Raw genomic sequence first — 13,813 nt, 5'->3', positions numbered from 1 at the left:
CTATGGTCCAGGGTTTGGTCCAGGCTGTCCTTGACTCACCCACTCACAGATCTGGAGACGGAGCTCAGGGCCTGGTAGTCCAGGACCCTCGGGGGCCAGAGACCCCTCTCAAGCCCCGCCTGACGTAGCCCCTTCCAGCCTGCTCCCGAGGGGACAGGTTTCCCCCGGGTGCGCTTGACCCCTGCTGGCCACACAGCTCTGGTCAGTCAGGGCCTGTTCCTCTGCTCAGGAAAACGGGCCTCTCTACCCCAGCCGGTGGGCAGCGAACCACGGGAGGAGGAGATTCAAGGCCGATCTAGGAGGGAGTTGGTCCATGTGGACGGTACTTAGGGTCCAACCCAGTTTTAGGAAACAAACACAAATGTTTTCAGACCTCAAGTGAAGCCATGCACGTGAATCAGCTCAGAGGAATTCTCACAATGAACTTGGGCACCAGACTCGCCCTTCACCCGGGGGCTCAGGACGCCATTCCCAGTATCGACCCCGGCCCAGGGCCTCCAGCCACAGAGCCCCCTGTCCCAGGACTGGGCCTGACACCTACTGTGTCCTCAAGAATCGTAGCTGTTACTATTACCACGGGCCCCGTCATCACAGTGAACCCACCCATGGGGAAACTGAGGCCTGGGTGGGACGCAGCTGCAAAGCCAGTGAGAGGCCACATTCAGGCCCACAGCCTCGCACCGAGGCTCGGACGTCGGGGGTCTGACGGTGGAGCGGGACCTCCGCGCAGGCCTCACTGAGTGGCCGCCTCACCGCTGGGGGGCAGGGGTAGATGGGTGGGGCGTCCCCCCACGGGACTGGTGTCCCCGTCACCACGAGCCTTGGTGCTCGGGCCCTTGCTGGAACCCCAGTGACCACTCACCGCCCAGCATCCTGCAGCCCCAGCGCCATACCCCATCCTCAGCCATCTCAGCAGCTACGCGGTGCTCATTTCAAGCTTTTAATTTTTTTTCTCCTCTTTTTAAGTTTTTTCTTGCTCCCTCTGAGAGGCAAATGTTCTCAAAAGATGTGATGCCAAACCAAAGATGTGATGCCATCACAAAGATGTGATGCCGGAATGAGGCATTAATTTCCATAGTCACTGAAAAGCAATTGCTGGGGAACTATCTCATTTTCCCATTAAGCGCTGCGGAGCCGAAACCTCGGGGGGTTCTGTTCCCACCCAGCCACCCCCCGGCCCCATCCTCCAGCTCTAACCTCCCCTCCCTCCCCTCCCAGCATAGTGTTATAACCTGCAGATTGTGTCTTACTTCCTGTCTTAAACGCACACCCCGGGTAGATAAATGACTCCGTTTGGCTCGAGACAGCAGATGACTGACAGGCCACTTACTCTGTGGAAACCAGGCTGGAGGGGCTCCCCTGGCTGACAGATGGGGTGTCTTCCTGGGAGCGCAGAGCAAGTGGCTAATCGCCTTAGCAGCTATGGGAACATGTGCGGCTGGGGGACCGGCGGGCTCCCCAGTGGTCCCCCTTGACAATGGGATGTGGCTGGTGTCTGGAAGGGGTTTCCAGTCTCCCGGGGGCCTCTACATGACAAGGGTCTGGAAGAGGACACGCCTTCCAAGCTCCTTCCCCGGGGAAGCTGTGGTCAGCGGGTCAGACGTGCTGACAGATGTTGACAGCTGTGGTTGACTTGAAAAAATGATGGTGCCTCTTTCTCTCCAAATTGAGAGGAAAGTCTGGCCGTGTCCCTCCCTCCCCACTGAAGGCCCAGGGCTGCCAAAGGCGGAACCAGAGGTTAGAGAAGGGGTCCCCCATCTTCCCCGTCTCCCCACGCCCTGACCACCGACCCGTCACTGTCCCAGCCACGGGCTCTCCTCCTGGTTGTACTCCTGCAGGCCCTGAGCTCCACTGCCAGCTAACGTCCCATCAACAGATACGATATTTGGGGTGTGCTCCACCCAGGGCGTTCTGCTCTGTTACAAACAGCAATTGTTATTATTTAACGTAGCTATTTTATACATATTTTAAATATTATATAAAAATAATAACTGTTATTAGAATAAGAACTGAGGGTTGTGGAGCCCTTCTTTACGTGACACATGTCCCCAGGCTCGAGTCCATCCATTCGGTTCAGTGACCATGTGTGGGAACTGCCGCAGCCCCAGTTTACAGAGGAAGGACTGAAGCCCCAAGATTCAGTCATGTCCCCTAAGGTCACACAGCCGAGCTCTGAGGGTTTGAACCCAGAGTCTCTTGGCTCTGGGGCCTGAACGTTTGATCGTGCGGCTGGACTGTCCAACCAGCCTGCTGGACTCAAGGAACTTCGTGTCCGGCGAGGGTCCTGCATGGAGCCTGGCAGGGAGGCGCTCTGGGGCAGGGGACCCGCAATGCCCACGTGGTCCCACGGCTGCGGACACCTGCAGCCACTCCTAGGTCTCGCCTGAATGAGAAGACAGACCAGGAGACCACAGCCACTATGCAAAACAGTCTGAGGGTCCTCAAAAAATTAAAGATAGAGCTACCGTCTGATCCAGCAGTCCCACCTGTGCGTATGTACCCAAAGGAAACGAGATCAGTGTGTTGAAGAGGCTGCTCTACTCGCGTGGTCACTGCGTGTTATTCACGATAGCTGAGATCTGGAAACAACTTAAAGGTCCTTGGAGGGATGAACAGATAAAGAAAATGTGGCATATGTTGTAGATATCGAGGAACATTATTCAGCCTTAAAAAAGAGGGAAACCCTGCCATTTGCGACAACATGGATGACCCTGAAGGACATTATGCTCGGTGGAAAAAGCAGACACAGGAACACGGAGAGTGCGTGGTGCTCTTACACCCATGGACTCTGAAACAGCCCAACACACAGAAGTAGAGGAGCCAGGTGGTTGCCGGGGGTTGGGGGAAGGGGGGAGTGGGAAATGGGAGACTGTCAAGGGCAACGAAGCTTCAGTGATGCCAGATGAGTAAATTCTGGGAATGCGAAGTACAGCCTGATGACTATGGTTAACAATGCTGTGTTGTGTGCTTGAAATTTGCTAAGAGGGTAGGTCTTCAGTGTTCTCACCGCCAGAAAAAAAGAAAAGGAAATGGTAACACGCGACGTGATGGATATGTTAATTAGCTAACTTGTGGTGATGATTTCACAGTATACGCATGTATGAAAACATCAAGTTGTGTACCCTGAATAGATACAATTTTTATGTGCTAATTATACTGCAGTAACACTTGGAAAAAGAGACCAGAAGTGAACAGTTAACAACTTTGCATCTGTTTTTCATGTCTCAAAACAAAGCCTTTCCTACTTTGCAGGTGAGAAGTTGAGGCTCAGAGAGGTTGAATCAAATGACAAGGTCACACAGCTTTAAGGTCTCTGCTCTTGACATCAGACAGCGGTTAACGGCTCTGTTCTCTTCCTCCCTGACTTGGAGGCTCCTAAGTTGCCCTTCTTGGCCTTTGTTGCAGCCAAGCTCTTGGGTTGGCTTTTATACACGTGTGAACTCAGACGCGAATGCTGTGACCGCCTTGTTTACACCCCGCGCACCGGAGCTCAGGGCTGGGAAAGGGTGGGAGAGAGCTCTTAGGGTCCTGGTCCACCTGGCCAGCCCTGCAGAAGGCCACCTGAGCCAGCTGGACGCTGCGCGGGGCGTGGCTCCGCTCAGCCAGCCTGGCTCCTGAAGCCACGTGCCCCTGCACAGAGGTGCACCTCCGCTCCAGGAGCTGCCCTGCAGCCTGGAGGAGCTCCTGCTGGGGCTTGGCCGGTCTGTCTGCCCCAGCCCAGGGCTGGTCTTCCCTCCAGAGCAGCAAATCAAAGCGCATTTAAGGGAACCCTGAGAAGACAGGCCTTCCCCCGCCTCGAGTTCCGGGAGCACTTCTGGCAGGGAGCTCGGAGGACTGACTTCTGCAGAAAAAGAATGCACCTGGAGGAAAGGATGGTTTCCTCCCTCCTTGCTGCCTGGTCCACTAACGCCGGCCTCGCCAGCACGTTGGCAAGGAAGAGGGATTGAGTTCTGTGACCTAAGAAGTCCTAAGGGCACCGAGGCAGCCGGAGAGGCCCCCATTTGGAGAACCCACTCCATGCTCTGCGCGGCCTCCACCACCAGGGCTGTGTGGTCTCGAGGAGGATAACACGGGGAGACCCACAGCAGCAGCACAGGCCCGGCGGCGCGGGGGTCCGGTGGCTGGTGGAGGGACAGCACAGGCCAGGAAGACAAGGGCCTGGCTCCGTGCTCCCTGCCACCCTGGGGACGTCGCCCGGCCTCTCTAAGCCTCAGTTTCTTCACCGACAATGGGGACGGTGGTGTCAGCTTTGCAGGGCTAGTGTGACAAACGAATGAGAATCTTAACAGGAGCCTGGGAATGTCAGCGTCATAAGTTTCGCACGTCCACTGCTGCTGACACTATGCTGAGTGCTGAGTGTGGACCAGGCTCCGTGCCGAGGGCTTCATGTTAATTATTCCATTTAATTGTCTTAAAACTCTAAATATTCTTACTACCCCCATTTCACAGATGAGAAAACTGAGACTCAACAAGGCTAAAGATGTTTTCCGGAATCACTGGGCAAGGGCGCGCTGAGAGTGACCAGGCCTCCCTCCTGCCTTTTCGGCCCTTTGCCCAGCACGCGGTGGTCCGTTTAACTGAGGAGCGTGCTGGCGTTCTGAGGTGCACTGGCACAGAGCTATTGAGAAGACTGGTGTGGAATGGCGCCTCGAAGGGTCGTGGGAGCTGACAAAGCCACGGAGGAAGGCAGAGGCTGCCTATGGCCCCTGAGAGGCCCGGGGGGACCCTGGTCATTCTCTCCAACCTCAGGCCCCATCTTCTTGCTCACTTCCAATATCGGTAAAATAATTTCAGCCATGCACCCTAATATGATTTATAAATTCTATAAATGTGCCCTGAGCTAAGGAAAGCATCTCAAAGCAGACACAGAGATCAACACTCTAGGGGGAGAATACAGAACTGCAACTAGATTTTTGAAGTTTTCCCCCTGCGCGCCCCGCGGGTCCTGGCTTGGGCCCTCTGGGCTGGAGGTCACGGCTTTGGGACCTTTATGGGGAGCCCGCTGGGGCCTGGCCCTGTGCTGGGGCCTGGGTGGCCACGGGACAGGCCCTTCCCAGCAGGAGCCCATCGGCTGAGGCGTTTGGAAGCGTAGCCTTTGGGGTCAGACGGGAGCGGGTTCTGAGCCCAGCTCTGCCTCTGAGGAGCCACATGGCCTAGGAAGTGACCTTCCCTCTCAGAGCCTCCGTTTCCTCAGCTGAAATGAGGGAGACAGACCTCCGTGCAGAGCGGATGAGGCGACAGCCACAGGGCGTGGCACGTGCGTGGCACACAGCAGGCGTTCAAGGAGCCCTGGGTCCCCACCGTGCCAGAGAGGCACGTAGGTGGCCTGGGTATGGGAAGGTCAGTCCTGAGGATGAGTCTGAATGGGAGCAGATGGCCCGGGAAAGAAGTCCCCAGGGCCCCCTTGGCACTCGGGGACCCTCTCCCGTACCACCATGAGAGAGGTGGGCCTCCCGCAGGGCAGGTGTCCCTCCAGGTAGAACTCCACCAGCAGAGACACACACATGCATTCTTTTGGATTAACCCTTACTCTGGCATCTTCCCAGTTTTACTCACAAGTGCCTGTAAGTCTCTTTGGCAACTTAGAAAGCAGTGTAGAGGCAGGAAAACAATCCGGGAGCAGAGAAACGTATTTTTGGCCTGAATGGCCCTGTGGACGTGTACCATCTCTGAGCCAAGGCCATTTCGCCTGACCCACACCAGGCTCACGTGGCCACCAGAGAGCTGGGCCAGCTCCCCAGCCCCCAGCTGCAGCCCCGAGGGGGGAAGGCTCGCGCTCTCCCGCCTGAAGGAGCAGTGCTGGGTTATCAGAGCTGCTCCCCATGTGGGGCAGGAAGCACCAATACCTGCTGATGCTCTGACCCCGCCCAGAGTGGCCCAGGCACCCTGTGGCCCGGGACAGACAGTTTCAAGATAGCAACCCAGGGCCAGGCAATCACAGGACCGTCTGCCCTGGAAGAACTGCTTTCAGACTGGCATCAGATCAAACCTGCATCTCAGCAGGGAGGGCAGCCGTGTGTAATGGTGGAGATGGGATACAGGAGACGCAGCCACAGGCGGAGGAGACGGCATTGCTTCTTCTCGGGGGCTGCCTGCTCCCCGGGAGCCAGAGCACACTGTCCCCCAAATGTCCCCACCCCGGGGCTCTCTGCGTCGGAGCTTTAGGGGCAAGTATTAGATTGCACTGTGGCTGCAGCCAGCATGTGGACAGAGGGCCCAGTGGGCTTCAAGGACGCCTCCCCGGCGCAAGCCCGTCTTGCAAAGACCCGGGGTGAGCGGGTGCTGGAGCAGACCCCTGACTGCCCGTGCTCCCTGCTAGTGGCCTGCAGTGCATTGCGCCCGCCTTCCTTGCCCACCGTATGCCCCCGCCCGAAAGCAAAGGGCTCATTTCCCCCATCACCATCCTTACGGAGAGTTTAGCGCAAAGTTGCATAAGCTTTCGCTCCCCTGGCCTGGCCCGGCCTGCCTGTTCCGCTCCAGCCACTGTGAGGACAGGACGAATTCATCTGCAAAGGACAAGCTCAAACCTCTGGTGGAAAACCAATGCATGTGCCGCAGTAAATGGGAGCAGCTTTTTAAAAAAAGCACGAACTCCACTGGGAACCCCGTTGCCATAGTAACTGGCGTTACAGCTTTGCTTCCAATAATTAATGGAGGGTTTTGCTATTACAGTATTCTTGAAACTCCGCTCTCCCCTGTGCTGCACTGCAGCACGCGGCATCCTCTCGCCATTCATAAATATTTCATTACCTTCAGCTGCTGCGTTTCATCACCGCGGACCACGCAGGGCCTGATCCACTGCTCGTCAAGTTCCCGTGTCCCATTAGAGAGCAGCTTCTGTTTCTCCTCCTCCTCCTGTGTCTCCATTTCCCTGCCTTGACATTTTCTACCTCCCAAACCCAGAAGGGTGACCTTCCTGCGCCCCGGTTTTCAGATCCAGGCATCCACACGCTGGGCCTTGTCTTCTTCCCTGAGGGCCTCTGGCCTCACCCCACGGCATCAGTCCGCTCGGGCCCAGCTGCCTCTTTGTTTTCCCTCTGAGGGCGCCCTGGGAGCACGCAGCCTCCGGGGTCGGGCCCTGCAGTGAGCTGGCCGAGGTTCAGTGACTGTTAAGGGAGATTCTACCTGCCCTGCAGGGTTGGACAGAGGGTAAGGCCCACCCCGCCTCCCAGCCCTGCCGTCCGTCCCCTGGATGTGCTCAGATGTCAGTGTTGGTGACGGCTGGCGCTGGTTTTCATCTTGGTGAAATAACACCCACATGTTTTTTTAGCAGGGTGAACTCCGTGGAAGGGATGGCTCCGGTGAGGGCCCTTCCCAGGCACGGGGAGAAAGGCAGCTCCCCGCCCCGGGACCCTGTGGGGCGCTGCCAGGAGGCAGCAGGAGGAGTCCTGAGCTGGAGACATAAACACTGGGGTCGATTCACCGACCTTACGTGCAGAGACCAGTCTCAGTGCCACCTCCCCCAGGACCCAGCCGAGCACGGCTACGCTCCTGCGCGCCCTGGGAGAACGTCAGGACTCAAGTAGCAGACGTCGTTCGGGGGAATAGGCACCGGTGCTGGGTGGACGGCTCCCTGGTCCTCCTATGCGGGCAGCCACGCTGGGAGAGGACAGCCCAGCTGGACCCTGAGCCCGTCCTGGGGGAGACCTGGGGACACTCCCAAGGCCCCAAGGGCTCTGGACTTGTTTCCCTCCCACAAGGATATAAACCCTGCCTTGCCACTCGCCACCTGCCCCCTCCCGTGCAGCCTCCAGGGCTTTGAGCAGATGGCCCGTGTTCTCTGGATGCCTTCGCTCTGGGTCAGGGAGGCCTCCCCTTTCCAGCCTTCCCCAGCTGGCAGGGCAGGGGGGCGATACCTGTGAAGCCACTTGTCGCAGGCAGTCCTGAACACCCGTCCCCACCGTCTGCCCTTCTCCACGCCGCCCTCACGGGCCCGGGGCCAGGCAGATGCACGTGGTGGACCCAGAGGCCACGGCCTGGTGGGCAGAGGACAGGAAGAGCCAGAGAAGTCCAAACGGGGAAGATCAAATTCCGACCCGAGGTCCCAGGAAAGAGTTCAGGGAAGAAGACGGAAGACGAGGCCTAGAGGGTTGGAAACGGTGGGGCTTCTGATTGGAACGGGGAACCGGAAGCAGAGCCCGGCGGGACCGGGCACAGAAAGGTCCAGGGCCAAGGGCAGGGCACCTGGGTACGTCACTGCCCGATCTCCACCGTGGGCCCGAGCGCGTCAGGCTGGTAAGGGGTGAACGTGGGATCATCACAGCCACCGTGACCGCGTTTCTCTTACGGCCTTGACCTCCTTCTCCAAACCCTGCCTCAGTTACAGACGCGTCCCAGAGTCCCCACGCCCCCCAGGCCTTCGGTCATGCCAGCGGCTACCCTAGAGACACTGTCCCCTGCCCCTGAAGTCCCCAGGCTGCCCGTGAGCTGGGGATCGTCTTTGACAGAACTTGCAGCCCCCTTCTCAGTCTGAGTGGGGAGCTGGTCCAGGACTCTCTGCGGAAACCCCGGATGCCTGGGGGCTATCTGGTTATCCCCTCTGAGTCCTTGGCTGCTAAGGCCAGGGACCTTGGGTGCAGCCCCGCCCTCCTGCCCCGGGGACATTGGCTGGGACACTGGCCCCTCTGACGCTGCCAGGCCCCTCTTGAGGCGGGCTCACGCCAGCCCCAAGGAACCCGGACCCCTCCCTCCGACATCCGGCCCTGGTGGGAGGACCCCCGGCAGAACCCTCTCTTCCCGCACCCCCATGGAGCCCTCTTCTGGCCTCCTGCCCCGCCGCAGTTCCTGGCACACAAATTCAACCCCCTGCCCACACTGCTCACCACCTTCCCTGCCTATCTTTTTTATTTTTTTAATAACTGTAGTAAAATACTCAATGACATAAAATTTACCATCTTAACCGTTTTTATCTGTGCAGTTCTGTGACATTAAGTACATTCACATTGTTCTACAGCTATCGCCACCATCCATCTCCAGAACCTTTTCATCTTCCCAGACTGGAACTCTGTCCCCATTAAACACTAACTCCCCTCCCCCATTCTCCTCCCTCTGGCCCCCTGGCAACCACCGTTCTACTTTCCGTCTCTATGAATCTGATGACTAGGGGCCTCGTACAACAGAATTCTACAGTATCCGTCCTCTTGCGACCGGCTTATTTCACTCGGCATCATGTCCTTAAGGCTCATTCATGTTGTAGCGTGTGTCAGAATTCCCTTCCTTGTTAAGACTGAACAATATTCCATCGTATGGATGGACCGCATCTTGTTTATCCATCATCAGTGGATGGACACGGGGGTGCTTCCACCTTTTGGCTACTATGAATGATGCTGCTGTGAATGTGGGTCTGCAAATAGCTGTTCATTTCCCTTCTTTCACTCCTTTTGGGTACGTACCCAGGGGTGGAATTGCTGGATCATATGGTAATTCTATGCTTCCTTTTTTGAGGAACCATCATGCTGTTTTCCACAGTGGCTGCACCATTTTACGTTTCCGCCAACAGAGCCCAAGGCTTCTGACTTTTCCAAATCCTCGCCAACACTTGTTCTTTTGTTTCTTTCGTAGCAGCCATCCTGACGGGTGTGACGTGGCGGCTCGTTGTGGTTTAATTCACATTGCCCCCGTGACTAGGGGTGTTGAGCATATTTTCATGTGCTTTTGGCCATCTGTGTATCTTCTCTGGAGTAAGTCTACCTGAGTCCTTTGCCCACTTGTTTTTTTTTTTTTTTTGCGGTACGCGGGCCTCTCACTGCTGTGGCCTCTCCGGTTGTGGAGCACAGGCTCCGGACGCGCAGGCTCAGCGGCCACGGCTCACGGGCCCAGCCGCTCCGCAGCATGTGGGATCTTCCCGGACCAGGGCACGAACCCGTGTCCCCTACATCGGCAGGCGGACTCTCAACCACTGCGCCACCAGGGAAGCGCTGCCCACTTTTTAATGAGAGCGTTTGTATTTTTGTTGCGGAGTTGTTGGAATCCAGCCTGTGCCAGAGCTCTCTGTGGCAGGCACCTTCTCTATGAAGGAGCCCCCGTGACCTCTGGTCTCCACGGTCACATCTCTCTCTTGCATCGAGATCATCTTAACCGCCCTGGTGGGAAGCATCTCCAGTCTCTTGCTTTGCAGGCAGCAGGAAGAAGCAAGTGCAGCGTTTGCAGGCTTGAGTTCAGGGCAGCTCCCCTTAGGCAGGACGTGTGACGCGTTATTTTCGTGACCTTCGCCTTCCTTTTGGCGCCAGGGCCTTTCTGGCCTCGGGTCCCTGCACGCTTTCCATCGATGGCTTCCGGGAACCATGCACAAAGTTCCTCTACCGCATCTTCCTGGGTCAGAGCCAAACGCTTCGTAATCACCGCTTCAAAGACTCTGCATCACGCGCTTCAGGGATGCTCCAGGGACAGGGAGAAAGGACGCCTGTACCAGAACTGCTGCCACTATTCTAAGTGTCTCCGCACCCCCTCCAGACCCCAGTGCTCAGGGCTGGTTTGCTGAGGGTCTACTCTGGACTGCACTCCAAGCCCCGTGCTGGTCCCCATGTGGGGGACCAGACTTCCGCTCATCCGGGCAGGATCCTACTTTCCAGCTCCAGGGAGGCTCCCTGGCAGAGCTGGAGAAGGGAGAGAAGGCAGAAAGATGGGAAAGGGCAGGAAGAAGTGGCGCAAAAGCTGTCTCCTCCTCACGCAGGACCCCCTCTGCCCTCTCCTCCGCTGGATGGGGAGACCCAGCTGCACACTCGTTTGCTCAGAGACTGACCTGCTTTCCACTCCGGTCTGAACTGGGCAGCTCCAAACCTCACTAAGCAGACGGAAGCCGGGATGAGCCCCAGGGCACAGAGTCTGACCTTCAAGGACCAGGTTTCCCCCCAAACAGGGCAGATCTGATGTACCTTTGGGTCAGCTCTGCCATCTGACAGGAGCTGCCTTTCAGGGAGTGGCATCTGTCCTTCAGAACAAGCCCAGGGAGGGGGTGAGGGAGTGGGGAAGGGGGAGGGCAGGGGAGAAACAGTGGTGGACGGAGGTGGGGAGTAGGGAGGGAAAATAAGGGCCATCCTGGGGCCCGGGGGAGCCCTAAGTCTCGCCAGATGATGGAGAAAGTCTCCACTTCCAGCCCACTGTCCAAGGAGGGTCCCTCAGCTTTTCTCTCTTCTACGCAGACTGGAAGGAAATTCCACTGCTTAAACACAAGCATGTAAGCGACTGGCCTGAGCCCCTAAGGATCCGTCCGCCTCGGCCATCCTGACGTCCCCACGCCGCCACGGGCAGACAGCCCCGTCAGCCGAGAGGAGCTGGCCAGGTACGAGGTGTCTGCCGGGAGCAGGGAGCTGGCCCCTGTCCCCTGCCTGGGCAGAGCGAGTCTGCGTTGGTCACACGGAGAACAGTTGCCCCTGGGATCTGGGATCGGTTGGCACGGTCTGAGGTGGCCACGGTGTGCCCAGGGATGCCGGAATCCCATAAAACGAGAGCTCAGGGGCCTGGTGTCAGTCAGAGGGAGTGCAAAGGGGCAGCTGTTAACTTACCATGAGAGATTTTCTAGAAAAGTGAAATTGATTTTTGGTCAAATGCAGAGCACTGACAGACATGTTTCACAAAACCTAACAAACAGTTGATCTCTTGACCCTTTCTCTGTCACTCTCCAGGTCTGCACGTCTTTTTCTACATGTCGAGGCTGACCAGAAATCCATGGAAACTCAAGAATCTGGTGTCAGCACGTGAATGAGCGATTCTCAACCTCAGCGCCTGGCATGTTCACCCGACAGGTTGGTCTAACTCCAGCGTTCAAGCTCCACGCTCCCTGAGTCCGATTTCAATGGCCTGGGGTCTGCGGTGGGCACAGGGATTTGTTTTTAAATGTTCACCGGGCATTTAAATGCTCCCAAACGACAATCACATAACTTCCAGCAATCACGCTCCTTGGCATTTGCAACGCAGAGGAGTTGAAAACTCAGGTCCACACGGAAACATCCTGCACGCGGAGGTTTAGAGCCGCTTTATTGCTAAAGTGCCAAACTCGGAAGCAACCAAGATGTCCTCCGGGAGGTGAACGGATCAACTGTGGTCCATGCAGCCGATGGAATATTACTTGGCACTAAAAACAAATAAGCTCTCAAGCTGTGAAAAGGCACGGAGGAAACTTCAATGCATATGACTAAGGGAAAGAAGCCAATCTAAAAAGGCTACACACAACTGTATGACATTCTGGAAAAGGCGGAACTATGGAGACAGTAAAAAGATCCGTGGTTGTCGGGAATTGCGGGGAGGGAGGGGTGAATAGGTAGAGGATTTTTAAGGCCGTAAGACTACTCTGTATGACACTGTAATGGCGGATACGTGTCATGATACACTTGTCCAAATCCTAGCATGTACGACACCAAGAGTGGCCTTACTGTAAACCATGGACTCTGGGGGATGACCACGTGTCTGTGGAGGTCCATCCATCGTAACAAACGCACGACTCAGGTGGGGATACTGATGGTGGGGGGCAGGGCAGAGCATAAGTGGGGACAGGAGTATAGGGGAAATCTCTGTACCTTCCCCTTAGCTTTGCTGTGAACCTAAAACTCTTCTTAAAATATAAAAAAAAAATTTTAAGTTGCATAACTTAATGTGGGCAAGAGTCTTCTCATGTGATTCACTGTATTGAACTTTCCATTGTTAAAACAGAGGAGTGATACATTTTTAGAGACTCTAATCCGGTACGTATGGATAAAAGCGGACTGTCTGGGCTTCCCTGGTGGTGCAGTGGTTGAGCCGATGCAGGGGACACGGGTTCGTGCCCCGGTCCGGGAGGATCCCACGTGCCGCGGAGCGGCTGGGCCCGTGAGCCATGGCCGCTGAGCCTGCGCGTCCGGAGCCTGTGCTCCGCAACGGGAGAGGCCACGGCGGTGAGAGGCCCGCGTACCGCCAAAAAAAAAAAAAAAAAAAAAAAAGTTAAAAGCGGACTGTCTGTGGCTGGCTGGCATGGCGGCCAAGTGCCTTTGGCGGGAAAAGCCTCAGCCGGTCTCCGAAGACACTGAGAACCGCCCGTCGGAGGAGCCACCCCCGCTCAGCGTCACCTAGAGTTCTGCACCCGGTGTTTCACCACCCTCCTCCCAGGTCAGGCATGGCAGAAGTTTCTGTCGGGGGTGGGGTGGAAACCCCTTGAAACTGCATAGAGTTTTCTGGATTTAAGGAATCCTTATTTTCCTGACCTGCCCCTGGCCGGTGGGGGGAACAGGGTCTGTGTTCAACCAAATGCAACTTGCAGAGAAGTCAAGACCCAGGGCGGTTGGTGGTCGAGGCCACCGGTGCCCACCATTCGCACTGCAGATGCAGTCATTCTTCGGGGCTGCACGATGCGTGTCTGAGTGGCTTCCAAGACAACCAATCCTTTGATGTTAAATTTAAATATATAAACTTTGAAGTGTCTCATCAGAGTTCCCCGGGAAAGGGAACTTGGGTTTTGGCGTCTCGCTTTTGCAGAGGACAGCTAATAATCATTTTTAAATCCCTGGTTCGATGGGTAGACCCCTTGGGCTAGAATCCCTTGGCATTCCTCAGGAGAGAGCCCTGCAGGCTTTGACAGCTCCTGGCCTGCCCAGGGCACCGACTGTGTGTGCAGGAAGGGACAGGGACCCGGAGGAGGGTGGGGCTCTCAGTTGCAAAGGGCCACCCTCCCCGCCCACGGACAGCTCCCTTTTCTGCTCTATGCACCCCTTTCGGCTTCCCCAGACGGCACATGGTAACAACCCACCGTTACACACAAGCGCCTCCAACGTGGAGAGTCGACAGTTTCAAGAAATCGTTAGAAGAAACAGCCAGTGTTGCAAACCTGGCAACGGTCTAGAGC

The sequence above is a fragment of the Aethalodelphis obliquidens genome, unplaced genomic scaffold (genome assembly GCF_003676395.1).
Source record: "Aethalodelphis obliquidens isolate GAN/ISIS:26980383/991018 unplaced genomic scaffold, ASM367639v1 scaffold34, whole genome shotgun sequence".
Lineage (NCBI taxonomy): Eukaryota > Metazoa > Chordata > Mammalia > Artiodactyla > Delphinidae > Aethalodelphis > Aethalodelphis obliquidens.
This window is presented reverse-complemented; position numbering follows the sequence as displayed.